At 39.0% G+C, this 15,226-nt stretch overlaps 1 protein-coding gene across 1 annotated transcript in view; it reads right to left on the bottom strand.

The window, feature by feature from the left end:
• RNF175 (ring finger protein 175) overlaps nucleotides 1-15,226 on the bottom strand; it is a gene marked incomplete at its 5' end in the record, with an annotated part of 78,409 nt that overhangs the window by 18,034 nt on the left and 45,149 nt on the right.

The following is a 15,226-nucleotide window of genomic DNA, read 5'->3' as shown; positions in this document are numbered from 1 at the left end:
TCAGCCCTAACTGTAGATTGCAATCACCTGAGGGAGATTTAAACATATACTGATACACGAGCCCACTTTCAGGGGCTGTAATTTAAGTGGCCTGAGGTGAGGTCGGGACAGCAGCTAGGGTTGAGAATCCCTGCTATCAAACTTAGATTTTACAGAATGCTTTCAAATACTTTATCTTTCCTAAAAATATTTGAGATAGATATTATTATCCCCAATTTACCTTTGAAAAAACGGAGACTTAGAAAAAGTGATTTGCTTAACATGACAATTGGTACAAAATGAAACCAGGAATTAAGTGCAAATTTTGAGGCCCTTTGCTGCTATGCCGTGGTTGCCGTGTGTTAATAAAAAAAACCTTTTGCAAGTTGGATCATATTTCAAATGCACTAGGATTCTCTATGACAACCCCTATTTCTTTTTTAAAGGTAAAGGTTTCTTGAAAAAGTAAATGATTAGTATCACCTCACACCAGTTAGAGTGGGCATCACCAGAAAATCTACAAACAACAAATGCTGGAGAAGGTGTGGAGAAAAGGGAACCCTCACGCATTGTTGGTGAGAATGTAAATTGATACAGCCACTATGGAGAACAGTATGGAGGTTCCTTAAAAAACTAAAAATAAAATTACCATTTGACCCAGCAATCCCACTATTGGGCATATACCCAGAGAAAACCATAATTCAAAAAGACACATGCATCCCAATGTTCATTGCAACACTATTTACAATAGCCAGGCCATGGAAGCAACCTAAATGCCCATTGACAGATGAATGGATAAAGAAGATATGGTACATATATACAATGGAATATTACTCAGCCATAAAAAGGAATGAAATTGGGTCATTTGTAGAGACGTGGATGGACCTAGAGACTGTCATACAGAGTGAAGTAAGTCAGAAAGAGAAAAACAAATATTGTACATTAATGCATCTATGTGGAATCTAGAAAAATGGTGCAGATGAACAGTTTTGCAAGGCAGAAATAGAGACACAGATGTAGAGAACAAACGTATGGACACCAAGGGGGGAAAGCGGGGGCGGGGGGGCGATTGGTGGTGGTGGGATGAATTGGGAGATTGGGATTGACCTATATACACTAATACATATAAAATAGATAACTAATAAGAACCTGCTCTATCAAAAAAAAATAAAAATTCAAAAAGAAAGTAAATGATTATCTTCTAAAGTAATGTCTGGACCTTAATCATTGCACCTTTGATGTGCTATCTCTGTAAGCAGTCTCAAATACTAGCAATGGATGTAGGTGGGTCTGACTGAGTTGGGAAGGAAGTGGAGAGAGGAGAGGCGTTGGGTAGTCTGTCTCTGGAACCTTCTTCTGATAGTTTTTGTACTCTTAATTTGAGGAGGAAATGGTAAAGGCAGAGGGCTGTGTAGACCTAGAGGGCAGCCATCTTTTGGTAATGTGAACCGGGAATTCCAACACAGTGGGTGGTTTCAGCCTTTCAATATTTGAGAATTGGGGCAGTGAGGAAGAATGAAGATGACCTTCCCTCCATACCCAGAGGAGCAAGTATTTATAATCTAATTGATAAAAAGTGTAGCAATGAACTCATTTTTCCACAGAAAAGAATCTTAATACCATAATGCTCAACAAAAATTAATAGTGAAAAAAATAGTTCCTTCCCATCTGAAGGGTTAGATTCTTTGAATGCCTCACTATAGGAGAATTCCTGGTTAAGGATCTTAAAATTGTATGGATAATAATCTTGGGGAAACTCTATTCCCAAGTAACTTCATAAAAGTCCTTATGAATACTTTTATGTTCATTAAAGTAATACAGACAGTGTGCTGAAAGAAATAAATCAGTGTCTTTCTACAGCTTAAACTAATAATAATAGATCTGTACAGTTATTTTCTATCCCTTTCCTGCTAGAGAATGGTAGGAGTTCCCACTCTGAAAGTTTCATGAAATACTTATAAAATCAGATTGCTATGTTGCCATAGGAAGAGGCTTTCCTCCCAGGGCTGGCTCTCCATCTGATTGTCTTCCTTATTTTATTTATTTATTATTATTATTTTTTAAAGTAGTTTTTAAAATTTATTTTATTTTTGGCTGCGTTGGGTCTTCATTGTTGCACGCGGGCTTTCTCTAGTTGCAGCGAGCTGGGGCTACTCTTCGTTGCGGTGCACGGACTTCTCATTGTGGTGGCTTCTCTTGTTGCAGAACATAGGCTTTAGGTGTGCAGGCTTCAGTAGTTGGGACATGTGGGCTCAGTAGTTGTGGTTCATGGGCTCTAGAGCACAGGCTCAGTAGTTGTGGCACATGGGCTTAGTTGCTCCACGGCATGTGGGATCTTCCTGGACCAGGGCTCGAACCCGTGTCACCTGCATTGGCAGGCGGATTCTTAACCACTGCACAACCAGGGAAGCCCTGTCTTCCTTATTTTATGAGTTAAGGGTTGCTGACCTCTGCCTCTGAATTTCTGTTAAGGTCCTAGAGATTTAGAGTAACTTTGATGTGACAGATCTTCCAGGGAATTTTTCATTTGAGATGTTTTCCATGGCTGTGCGGTATGTCTTACATTCCCTTTCTAGGACATAGGTTGATTACACAGCCTCAGCTCTGCCCGTGAGACCCTCACCCATAGCACATCTCAGCAACCATCTTCGCAATGGGAGCACGGTTCTGAGTCATAGATATTATTCCAATTTCCTTTATTTCTCCTTAGACTTTCTTGTTTTTTTTATCTCTTCACCTCTCTTTCAGTGAAAGTTTCAGTACTCAGTTTCCTCTTTTCCTAACTGCTCCCAGCAAAAGGGATTTCATGGATACCAGAAACAAAATTCTAGAGCAGTGCTGTCCAGTGGAAATATAGATTGGACAAAATTAAAAGTTTTCTTGTAGCCACACTAAAAAGGTATAAAGAAACACATGAAATAATTTCACCAATACAAACAGAGCACTATCATCTCAGCATGTAATCGATAGAAAATTTATTTTCTTATGCTGTCTTTGAAATCCAATGTGTATTTTAGACTTACAGCACCTCTTATGAAATCCAATGTGTATTTTAGACTTACAGAACCTCTTATGTCATAATTTAAGTGCCCTTTAGTTACATAGGCTAGTGGCTACTGTATTGGATAGCATACTTCTAGAGGTTTTAAGGAAGAAGATCTATAGAAGGAAATGACACTTCAGAAATTTGTGGAAGGGAAATTTGTAGTTCAGTAAGAACTACTCTACCATAAATGTCAGCCGACTTTTTGTTTGTTTGTTTGTTTAAATTTATTTATTTATTTATTTATTTATTGGCTGCATTGGGTCTTTGTTGCTGCACGCGGGCTTTTCTCTAGTTGTGGCGATCAGGGGCTACTCTTCGTTGCAGTGCGTGGGCTTCTCATTGGGTGGCTTCTCTTGCCGCAGAGCAGGGGCTCTAGGCGTGTGGGCTTCAGTAGTTGTGGCTCATGGGCTTTAGAGCACAGTCTCTGTAGGTGTGGCGCACAGGCTTAGTTGCTCAGCGGCATATGAGATCTTCCCGGACCAGGGCTTGAACCCATGTCCCCTGCATTGTCAGGCGGATTCTTAACCACTGTGCCACCAGGGAAGCCCTGTCAGTCTGCTTTTAATGGTGATCTTTTAAACTTATAGACCACGTATAGATTCTCCTTAAAGCTTATAATTTTGGGAAAACTTTTAAATCTGTGGGTTTTCTCTTCCTTTTCTCCTGGTTTTCCCCAGTGATATCTACGATACCAATGATAGGCCTATAAACAACGTGTGCATGGAAAGGTATAGGGCCACACGTGGCTTCCAGAGACAGAGAACTTGACCACGTGAATGTTATAAGCAAGTGCTTGGAGATATGAATGTCTTAATTGGAGACGCTTACTTGAAAAATCAATTGAATCCACACATTGTAAACGTGATAGCCAAATAACCCACAGCACCGAATGCACAGCTGGCTTTTTGGATCAGAAGAAACCATTTGTGGAGCAACCCGTGGAGTAAACAATAGGGAGAAGCACAAAACACGATGCACTATAAAATAGTGTACCTTTTTAGAACATTGTTGTGAGTCAATTTTCAGTGTCTAAAATTCTATTCATTATGCAATATACAGAACATGAGTATATTATATCAGCTAAACCCCGTAATAATCTCTTTTAATCCACTATCAACAAGCAGTATACAAAGAGTACTATCATGCACATGTGTTTCTGTGTACATGCATATGTAAGTTCACTGTGACTTATTTATGTTCCTCATGTAAAAATGGCCTTCAGGACTGGTTATTCTATATGGGACCTTGCCTACCTTCCTCTCCTCCTTTTCTCATTTGGCCCTAGGTTAGCTTAGAGTGGTTTTGGCAGGAGTACCTTGGGGGCAAGCAAAAGATGAGAAGAGAAGTCTAGAGGGGAGACCTCCAGGAGTTTCTCTTCCCTCCTGCTGCCCCAGCCCAAGGGCAGGCATCACCAGCCCTCACCCCATCACCTCTCCACTCAAACAGCACCCCACCCCCCAGTCCTGGAGCAAGAGTGCTTCAGACTTGTTTTTCTGCTATGTGGATGGGTCTTTTGTGTGTCCCACACTCACCATGATGACTTCTAAGGCCTTTCCCTCTTCCCACAGGGTCCAAGTGGAGAAGGAAGAGTATGGAGATGGAGGGCAAGAGTGGAGATGATCTAGAAGGAGCCGTGTACCCTGTTCATTTCCCTCATTCCAGGCAGTAAAAGCACTTAGAAAAACTACAGAAAGGCCACACGGCTGCTTCGTGCCTGAGAGAATGTGGGAAGAGGATGGGGGCACAGCTCCATTCCTGGGACACCGTGGTACAAGGACCCTACCCACTGGAACAAGAAAAGAGGGTGGAAGGAGGAGACCTGGGGGGCCCAGGCTTGGTGCCCAGAGAAGATAGGGGGTGCTGGTACATTGCACACAAGGGTGAACAATGGCAGGGGGCCCTGTTCACCCTCAGCCCTTTCCCTCCTCATCCTCCTGAAGCCCCTCTCCTGCATTTCACCCCAAACTTCATTCAGAGTCTCCCTCGAAAGACCTGGCCCCCTCCTTTACCTCTAACCCTTGGAGCCCTGTCCCCAACTCACACCTTCCCCAACTTCCTCCCTGTTGGAGACATTGCACCAAATGCTTATGTTCTATGGTATTACTGATGCAATGTTTCAGCATTATTTAATTTATTTTTTAAAAATTTTTATTGAAGTATAGTTGACTTATGATATTATATTAGTTTCAGGTGTACAACATAGTGAGTTGACATTTTTATGCATTATGAAATGATCACCCCTATGAGTCTGGCTACCATCTATCACAATATAAAGTTATTACTATATTATCAACTATACAGGCAGACCTCGCTTTATTGCACTTTGTAGATACTGCGGGGTTTGTTTTGTTTGTTTGTTTTTTACAAATTGAAGGCTTGTGTCAACCCTTTGTCGAGCAAGTCTATATGCGCCATTTTTTCCAACAGCATTTGCTCACTTTTTGTCTCTATGTCCCATTTTGGTAATTCTTGCAAGATTTCAAACTTCATTATTATTATATTTGTTATGATGACCTGTGATCAGTGATCTTTGATGTTACTATTGTCATTATTTTGGGGTACCACAAACCACACCCATGTAAGATGGCAAATTTAATTGATAAATAGTGTGTGTGTTCTGACTGCTCCATCCACTGGCCATTCCCCCATCTCTCTCCCTTTCCTCAGCCCTCTCTATTCCCTGAGACACAACAATATTGAAATCAGGCCAATTAATAACCCTACAGTGGTCCCAGTGTTCAAGTGAAAGGAAGAGTTGAGTGTCTCTCACTTTAAATCAGAAGCTAGAAATGATTAAGCATAGTAAGGAAGGCATGTCAAAAGCAGAAGTAGGCTGAAAGCTAGGCCTCTTGCACCAAACAGTGAGCCAAGTTGTGGATGCAAAGGAAAAGTACTTGAAGGAGTTTAAAAGTGCTGCTCCAGTGAACACAGAAATGAAAATGAAACAGCCTTGTTGCTGATGTGGAGAAAGTTTTAGTGGTCTGGATAGAGGATCAAACCAGCCACTACATTCTCTTAAGCCAAAGCCTAATCCAGAGCAAGGCCCTAACTCCCTTCAATTCCCTGAAGGCTGAGAGAGGTGACGAAGCTGCAGAAGAAAAGTTTGAAGCTAGCAGAGGTTGGTTCATAAGATTTAAAGAAAGACGCTCTCTCTGTAACACAAAAGTGCAAGGTGAAGCAGCAAGTGCTGCTGCACCAAGAAGCTGCAGCAAGTTATCCAGAAGATCTAGCTAAGATAATTAATGATGGTGGCTGCACTAAACGACAGATTTTCAATGTAGACAAAACAGCTTTCTATTGGAAGATGCCTTCTAGGACTTTCACAGCTAGAGAAGAGAAGTCAGTGCCTGGCTTCAAAGCTTCAAAGGACAGGCTGACGCTCTTGTTAGGGTTTAATGTAGCTGGTGACTTTAAGTCGAAGCCAGTGCTCATCTACCATTCTGAAAATCCTATGGCCCTGAAGAATTATGCTCAGTCTATTCTGCCTCTGCTCTATAAATGGAACAACAAAGCCTACATGGCAGCACATCTGATTGTAACACAGTTTACTGAATACTTAGTACTCCTCAGAAAAAAAGATTCAAAATATTACTGCTCATTGACAATTCACCTGGTCACTCAAGAGCTCTGATGGAGATGGACAATGAGATTAATGCTTTTATGCCTACTAATACAGTATCGATTCTGAAGCCCATGAATCAAGGACCAATTTCAATTTTCAATCCTTATTATTTAAGAAATACATTCCATAAGGCTATAGCTGTCATAAATAGTGATTCCTCTGATGGATCTGGGCAAAGTAAATAAAAAACTTTATGGAAAGGATTCACCATTCTAAATGCCATTAAGAATACTTGTGATTCATGGGAACAGGTAAAAATATCAGCATTGACAGGAGTTTGGAAGAAGCTGATTCCAACCCTCATGATGACTTTGAGGAGTTCAAGACTTCAGTGGAAGAAGGAACTGCAGAGGTGGTGGAAATAGCAAGAGAACTAGAGTTTGATGTGGAACCTGAAAATGCGACCAAATTGCTGCAATCTCCTGATAAAATTTGAACAAATGAGGAATTGCTTCATATGGATGAGCAAAGAAAGTGGTTTCTTGAGATGGAAACTTCTCCTGGTGAAGATGCTGTGAAGACTGTTCAAATGACAACAAAGGATTTGGAATATTACATAAACTCAGTTGATAAAGCAGCAGCAAGGGTGTGAGAGGACTGACTCCAATTTTATGTGTTTTTTTTTTGTGGTACACGGGCCTCTCACTGTTGTGGCCTCTCCTGTTGCAGATCACAGGCTCCGGACGTGCAGGCTCAGTGGCCATGGTTCACGGACCCAGCCGCTCCGTGGCATGTGGGATCTTCCCGGACCCGGGCATGAACCCATGTCTCCTGCATCGGCAGGCGGAATCTCAAGCACTGCGCCACCAGGGAAGCCCTGACTCCAATTTTAAGAGAAGTTCTATGTGGGTAAAATGCTATCAAACAGCACCACATGCTACAGAGAAATCGTCCATGAAAGAGTCAATCGATGCGGCAGACTTCACTGTCTTATTTTAAGAAATAGTCACAGCAGCCCCAGCCTTCAGTAACCACCACCCTGATCAGTCAGCAGCCACCAACATGGAGGCAAGACCCTCCGCCAGAAACAAGATTACAACTTGCTGAAGGCTCAGATGATAGTTAGCACATTTTAGCAATACATATTTTTAAATTAAGGTATGTACAACGTTATTTTGAATATATTTCTACCGCACTAAATCAATTACTAGTAATGAAATTGAATCAGTAATCAAAAAACTCCCAACAAACAAAAGTCCAGCCTATTAATAGGCTACAGTATAGTGTAAGCATATGTAGTGTAAACTTTTATGTGCACTGGGGAACCAGAAAACTTGTGTGACTCACTCTATTATGAAATTCACTTTATTGCAGTGGTCTGGAACCCGACACAAAAGGTATGCTTGTACATTGCATTCCTGTAACTTACTTACTTTATAACTTGGAGTTCATACTTCTATTTTTAAAAATTATTTAAATTATTTAATTTATTTTTGGCTGCCTCGGGACGTAGCTGCAGCACGTGGGATCTTCACTGAGGCATGCGGGATCTTTTGTTGCAGTGCGAGACCTCTTCATTGTGGTGCGTGGGCTTCTCTCTAGTGGCGAGCAGGTTTTCCTCTTCTCTAGTTGTGGCGCGCAGGCTCCAGGGTGCATGGGATCTGTAGTTTTGACGTGCAGGCTTAGTTGCCTCGAGGCATGTGGGATCTTAGTTCCCCGACCAGGGATCAAACCTGCGTCCCCTGCATTGTAAGATGGATTCTTTACCACTGGACCACCAGGGAAGTCCCAAAGTTTGTACTTCTTAATTCCTTTCACCTATTTCACCCATTCCTCCACTCCCTTCCCCTGTGGCAACCACTAGTTTGTTCTCTGTATCTATGACTCTGTTTGGTTATGTTTGTTCATTTGTTTGTTTTTACATCCCACATATAAGTAATATATGGTATTTGTCTTTGTCTGACTTTTAAACTTAGTATAACACTTTCTAGGTCCATCTATGTTGTCCAATCAAAATGCAAAATTCGATACTTTTAATGGCTGAGTAATATTCCATCGTGGGCATATACCCCATCTTCTTTATCCATTCAGCTATCGATGGACACCTAGGCTGCTTCCATATCTTGGCTATTGTAAATAATGCTGCCATGAACATGGGGGAGCACACATGTTTTTAAATTAGTGTTTTTGTTTTCTTTGGCTAAATACCCAAAAGAGGAATTGCTGGATGGTAAGGTAACTGTACTTAAACATTTTTTAAAAGAACCTCCATGCTGTTTTCCATAGTGGCTCCACCAGTTTACAGTCCCACCCACAGTGCACAAGGGTTCCCTTTTCTTCACATTCTTGCCAACACTTATTACTTCTTGTCTTTTTGATAATAGCCATTTGACAGGTGTGAGATAATATCTCATTATGGTTTTGATTTGCATTTCCCCAATGATTGATGTTGAGCATCTTTTCATGTGCCTGTTGGCCATCTGTATGTCTTCTTTGGAAAAATGTCTATTCATGTCCTTAGCCCACTTTTAAAATGGATTGTTGGTTTTTGATGGAGTTGTATGAGTTCTTTATATATTTGGAGATTAACCCCTTATCAAACATATCATTTGCAAATATCTTCTCCCATTCAGTAGGTTACCTTTTCACTTTTGTTGATAGTTTCTATTGCCATGCAAAAGCTTTTTAGTTTGATGTGGTCCCATTTGTTTATTTTTGCTTTTGTTGTCCTTGCCTGAGGAGACAGATCAAACAAATATTGCAAAAACTGATGTCAAAGAGTGTACTGCCTATGTTTTCTTCTAAGATTTTTATGGTTTCAGGTCTTACATTTAAACCTTCAATCCATTTTGAGTTCATTTTTGTATATCATGTAAGAAAATGGTCCAGTTTCATTCTTTTACATGTAGCTGTTCAGTTTTCCCAATGCCATTTACTGAAGAGACTGTCTTTTCGCCATTGTATATTCTTGCTTCTTTTACTGTAGATTAATTGACCATATCAGCATGGGTTTATTTCTAGACTCTCTATTCTCTTCCACTGATCTAATTGTCTGTTTCTGTGCCAGTACCATACTGTTTTGATTACTATAGCTTTGTAGGATGGTTTGAAATCAGGGAGTGTGATACCTCCAGCTCAGTTCTTCTTTCTCAAGATTGTTTTGGCCATTTGGGGTCTTTTGTGATTCCACACAAATTCTAGGACTATTTGTGAAAAATGCCATTGGTATTTTAATAGGGATTGCATTGAATCTGTAGATTGCCTTGGGTAGTATGGATATCTTAATAATATTAATTCTTCCAATCCATAACCCCAGTATATCTCTCTATTTGTGTCATCTTCAATTTCTCTTATCAGTGTCTTACAATTTTCTGACTACAGGTCTTTTACCTCTTTAGGTAGGTTATTCCTAAGTATTTTATTCTTTTTGATGCTATGATAAGTGGGATTGTTTCCTTAATTTCTACATCTGACAGTTCGTTGTTAGTGTACAGAAATGCAACAGATTTCTTTGTATTAATTTTATATCCTGCAACTTTACCAAATTCATTATTGGGCTCTAGTAGTTTTCTGGTGACATCTTTAGGATTTTCTATGTATAGTATCATGTCATCTGCCAACAGTGACAGTTTTACCTCTTCCTTTCAAATTTAGATTCCTTTTACTCCTCTGATTGCTGTGGCTAGGACTTCCAAAACTATCAATATGTTGAATAAAAGTGATGAGGGCTTCCCTGGTGGCGCAGTGGTTGGGGGTCCGCCTGCTAATGCAGGGGACCCAGGTTCATGCCGCGGTCCGGGAGGATCCCACATGCCGCGGAGTGGCTGGGCCCGTGAGCCATGGCCACTGAGCCTGCGCGTCCGGAGCCTGTGCTCCGCAACGGGAGAGGCCACAACAGTGAGAGGCCCACGTACCACAAAAAAAAATAATAATAATAAAAAATAAAAGTGATGAGAGTGGGCATCCTTGTCTTGTTCCTGATCTTAGAGGAGAAGTGTCCAGCTTCTCACTGTTGAGTATGATGTTAGCTGTGGGTTTGTCATAAATGGACTTTATTATGGTGAGGTATGTTCCCTCTATACCCTTTGTTGAGAGTTTTTATCATAAATGGATGTTGAATTTTGTCAAATGCCCTTTCTGAACCCATTGAGATGATCATGTGATTTTTATCCTTTGTTTTGTTAATGTGGTGTATCATGTTGATTGATTTGTGGATGCTGAACTATCCTTGCATCCCTGGAATAAATCCCACTTGATCATGGTGTATGTTCCTTTTAATGTATTGTTGAATTAGGTTTCCTAATATTAATTGAAGATATTTGCATCTATGATCATCAAGGATATCAGGCTGTAATTTTCTTTTCTGGTAGTGTTTTAGTCTGGTTTTGGTATCAGGGTATTACTAGCCTTGTAGATTGAGTTTGAGAGTCTTCCTTCCTCTTTAATTTTTTGGAATTGTTTGAGAAGGATTAGTATTAACTCTTCTTTAAATGTTTGGTAGAACTCCCTGTGAAGCATCTGGTCCTGGACTTTTGTTTGTTGGAAGTTTTTTGATTACTGATTCAATTTCATTACTAGTAATTGGTCTTTTCAGATTTTCTATTTCATCCTGATTCAGTCTTGGAAGATTGTATTTTTCTAGCAATTTATCCATTTCTTCTAGGTTGTGTAATTTGTTGGCATATAATTGTTCATAGTAGTCTCTTATGATTGTTTGTATGTTTGTGGTTTTGGTTGTAATTTCTCCTATTTCACTTCTGATTTTATTTATTTGGGCCCTCTCCTTTTTTCTCAATGAGACTGGCTAAAGGTTCATCAGTTTTTTTAATCTTTTCAAAGAAACAGCTCTTCGTTTCATTGATCTTTTTAATTTTTTAAAGTCTCTATTTCATTTATTTCCACTTTGATCTTTATTATTTCCGTTCTTCTACTAACTTTGGGCTCTGTCTAGTCTTCTTTTTCTAGTTCCTTTTAGTTGTAAATTTAGGTTGTTTATTTGAGATTTTTCTTGTTTTTTGAGGTTGGCCTGTATTGCTACGAACTTCCCTCTTAAAACTGATTTGCTGCATTCCATAGATTTTGGATCTATGTGTTTCCATTTACATTTGTCTTGAGGTGTTTTTTGATTTTCTTTTTATTTCTTTGTTCACCCATTGGTCGTTTAGTAGCATGTTGTTTAGTATCCATGTGTTTATATTTTTTCCAGTTTTCTTCCTGTAATTGATTTCTACTTTTATACTGTTGTGATCAGGAAAAACACTTGATATGATATTGATCTTCTTAAATTTATTGACACTTGTTTGACACATGGCCTAGCATGTTATCTACCCTGGAGAATGTTCCATGTGCACTTGAAAAGAATGTGTATTCTGCAGTTTTTGGATGCAGTGTTCTATATATATCTATTAAGTTCATCTGATCTAATTATTTAAGGCCAGTGTTTCCTTACTGATTTTCTATCTGGCTGATCTATCCATTGATATAATTGGAACAGTAAAGTCCCTTGCTCTTACTGTACTGCTGTCAATTTCTCCCTTTATGTCTGTTAATATTTGTTATATTGTATTTAGGTCCTCCTAATGTTGGGTGCATAAATATTCACAGATGTTATATCCTTTTCTTGGACTGACACCTTTATAATTTTGTAATGCCTTTCTTTGTCTTTTGTTTTAGTCTTTGTTTTAAAGTCTATTTTGTCTGATATGAGTATTGCTACCCTAGCTTTCTTTTAGTTTCCATTTGCATGGAATATCTTCTTCCATCCTTTCACTTTAAGTCACTGTGTGTTTTTAGATCTGATGTGAAGCCAGCATATAAATGGGTTTGGGTTTTTTTTATCCATTCAGCCACCCTATGTCCTTTGATTGAAACATTTAGTCCATTTACATTTAAAGTTCTTATGATAAGTATGTACTTATTGCCATTTTGTTAACTGTTTTTTGTTTTTTTGTAGTTCTCTGTTCCTTTCTCCTTCTTTTAGTCTCTTCCCCTGTGGTTTGATGATTTTTAGTGTTAGGTTAGAGTTATTTTCACTTTATTTTTTGGTATTTCTATTGTGGGTTTTTGGTTTGTGGCTCATGAGTTTCATATACATGTAACCATATATATGTGTGTGTGTGTGTGTGTGTGTGTGTGTGTGTGTTTGTTTTAAGCTGATGGTCACTTACTTGAATACATTTTAGAAGTACTACATTTTTACTCCCCTCCAGACCATGTTTTATGGTTTTGGTATCAAATTTTATATCTTTTCACTTTGTGTATCCCTTAACTACTTATTGTAGTTATAGTTTATTTTACAAATTTTGTCCTTTAACCTCCATACTACTGGTGGTTGATACACTGCCTTCACTATCTATTTGCCTTTACCAGTGATTTTTTTTTCTTTCACATATTTTCTTAGGTCTAGTTATGGCTATTTGTTTTCCACTTAAAGGAAAGCCATCAACATTTCTTGTAAGGCTGGTTTAGTGGTGATGAACTCTTAGTTTTTGCTTACCTGGGAACCTCTTTATTTCTCCTTCAATTCTGAATGATAACCTTTCTGGGAAGAGTATTCTTGGTTGTAAGTTTTTTTCCTTTTAGCACTTTAAATATATCCTGCCCCTCTCTTTTGGCTTGTAAAGTTTCTGCTGAAAAATTGGGGGTTTCCTTGTATGTCACTTATTTTTTCTTGCTGCCTTTAAAATATTCTCTTTATCTTTAACTTTTGCCATTTTAATTATGACATGTGTTGATGTGGATCACTTTGGGTTCGTCATGTTTAGAATTCTCTGTGCTTCCTGGATCTGCATATCTGTTTTGATTTCCAGGTTAGGGAATTTTTCAGTCATTATTTCTTCAAAGAAATTTTATGTCCCTTTCTCCCTCTCTTCTCCTTCTCAGACCCCTGTAATGTGAATGTTAGTATACAGGATGTTGTCCCAGAGGTCCCTTAATATATCCTCTTTTTAAAAAATTCCTTTTTCTTTTTGTTGTTCTGATTGGGTGATTTCCACTATTCAGTCTTCCAGGTCACTGATCCGTTTTTCTGTATCATCTAATCTGCTGTTGATTCCCTCTAGTGTATTTTTCATTTCAGTTTTTGTATTCTTCAGCTCTGATTGGTTCTCTTCCTAACTATATGATGAAGTTCTCACTGTGTTCGTCCATTCTTTTCCCAAGATCTGTGAGCATCTCTATGACCATTAACTCTTTATCAGGTAAATTACTTATCTCTGTTTCATTACTTTATTTTTTCTGGAATTTTATCTTGTTCTGTTCTTTCAAATTCCTTTGTCTCCTCATTTTGCTTGGCCTTTTGTATTTGTTTCTATGAATTAGGTGTAATAACTACCTCCCAGTCTTGAAGGAGGTGGCCTTGTGCAGCAGCACCCCTGTGTGGACTGTGTGTGCTGGGCAGCTTTGGCAGGTTGGCTAGGGCTGGAGTGACATGGGTTGGGGATTTCCTAGGGCATGCTGGGGCTGGGCTGCCTAGGCAGGATGGTTGGAGTGGGTATGGGCTGGGGCCAGTGCTATTTTAAAAGATACTGTGCTTCCAAAAAAGAAAACTACAGGGCAATATCAGTGATGAACATAGATGCAAAAATCCTCAACAAAATACTAGCAAACAGAATCCAACAGCACATTAAAGGATCATACACCATAATCAAGTGGGGTTTATTCCAGGAATGCAAGGATTCTTCAATATATGCAAATCAATCAACGTGATACACCATATTAACAAATTGAAGGAGAAAAACCATATGATCATCTCAATATATGCAGAGAAATCTTATGACAAAATTCAACACCCATTTATGATAAAAAAAACCTGCAGAACGTAGGCATAGAGAGAACTTTCCTCAACATAATAAAGGCCATATATGACAAACCCACAGCCAACATCGTCCTCAATGGTGAAAAACTGAAACCATTTCCACTAAGATCAGGAACAAGACAAGGTTGCCCACTCTCACCACTCTTATTCAACCTAGTTTTAGAAGTTTTAGCCACAGCAATCAGAGAAGAAAAGGAAATAAAAGGAATCCAAATTGGAAAAGAAGAAGCTGTCACTGTTTGCAGATGACATGATACTGTACATAGAGAATCCTAAAGATGCTACCAGAAAACTACTAGAGCTAATCAATGAATTTGGTAACGTAGCAGGATACAAAATTTATGCACAGAAATCTCTGGCATTCCTATACACTATTGATGAAAAATCTGAAAGTGAAATCAAGAAAACACTCCCATTTACCATTCAACAAAAAGAATAAAATATCTAGGAATAAATCTACCTAAAGAGATAAAAGACCTGTATGCAGAAAATTATAAGACACTGATGAAAGAAATTAAAGATGATACAAATAGATGGAGAGATATACCATGTTCTTGGGTTGGAAGAATCAACATTGTGAAAATGACTCTACTACCCAAAGCAATCTGCAGATTCAATACAATCCCTATCAAACTACCACTGGCATTTTTCACAGATCTAGGACAAAAAATTTCACAATTTATATGGAAACACAAAAGACCCCAAATAGCCAAAGCAATCATGAGAATGAAAAAATGAGCTGGAGAAATCAGGCTCCCTGACTTCAGACTATACTACAAAGTTACAGTAATCAAGACAGTATGGTACTGGCACAAAAACAGAA

Source organism: Mesoplodon mirus (assembly GCF_964341445.2).
Source record: "Mesoplodon mirus genome assembly, chromosome: 2".
NCBI classification, from domain to species: Eukaryota; Metazoa; Chordata; class Mammalia; order Artiodactyla; family Ziphiidae; genus Mesoplodon; species Mesoplodon mirus.
Note: the sequence above shows the minus strand (reverse complement) of the source record. Positions and strands in the feature narration are given on the sequence as shown.